This window comes from Euleptes europaea, chromosome 1 (genome assembly GCF_029931775.1).
Source record: "Euleptes europaea isolate rEulEur1 chromosome 1, rEulEur1.hap1, whole genome shotgun sequence".
Lineage (NCBI taxonomy): Eukaryota > Metazoa > Chordata > Lepidosauria > Squamata > Sphaerodactylidae > Euleptes > Euleptes europaea.
In genome coordinates, this window is record NC_079312.1 from 113,894,032 (window position 1) to 113,895,165 (window position 1,134).

Sequence of the window (1,134 nt, forward strand, 5' to 3'; positions counted from 1 at the left end):
TCAAGCAGCGGGAAAGGGGAGTGGAGACTGCTCCCGACCCTGTTGAGTGGGACACCTGGAGCCACCATGGCCTTGTATCTTGAGGAAAAACGGGAAAGCCTTCCAACTAGCAAGGAAGCAAGTCATTTTGTTGAAGGGATTACCACAAAAATTAACTGTTCAGAGCTGCGGATCTGGTGAAAAGGGGAGGATTTGGAAAGCTGGAGGTTTGTACCTTTGTCTGGCAGATCTGTACAATCTCCTTTTGATGTGTGCACTTAAGATATTGGGATGAAATAACACACAGAAGTTGGAGCTTGTTCACCTTGAGAGCAGGTTGTGCACGCCTTTGTGTTGCCAGTATTGCAGAGGTACCAGTTCCAAGTTTCTGTCTTCCAAATGGAAGAAGCCGAAAACACGCCGCGAGCTGATTAATCTTACTGACATTGAAGAATATGGATCTTTGTTATCTCTTTGAACGGAAGAAAATTGGCTGCACATTAGTTGTATTTTCCCAACCAGCTGTGATTGATTGAAGCAGTCAGTCGTGCTTCATTTTGATTAATGTCGGATGGGAACCATGGCTGGGATTGGACAGCATGCGGATTTGTCCTGCTTTTTTAAAAGATGAAATTACTCAGGGTTGAGGATGATCCAAAGCTGTATTGCAGTTTAAGTGCCAGGAGATCTCAGCTCTCTTATTAAATGGGGGAATAGAATTATGGGTGCCAAGACTCTTCTTCTAATCAGATGTCAACCCCCCCCTCCAGAAGCTGGGAGCAGAATCCAATAGTCCTGTCTCCCAGACCTAGGCCTCAGTGCTATGCTTCAAGATAACAGTGCTACTTCTGTGCTCCCACTAAGTACGCCAAAGAAAATAACTTGCAAGGAAGTCGACTCAGTCCTCTCTCTCCATCTTGGCATTGGGTACAATAGGGTCAGCTACCTCCATCTAAGACTAAATGTATGCCAAACCAACTGCTGTCACCTGCAGGCAGAAGCTACTTTCAGGTAAGGCTCTGTGACCTCTAGACTTACCTGGATGACAGGTCTGTGTGGCTGCTTAGGTCCTGCATGCAGGCCGAAGCCATTCTGTGTTTTTATCGATACAATGGTTTTAAATGCTAAAGAATAAACCTTTTCTATCTATATTTA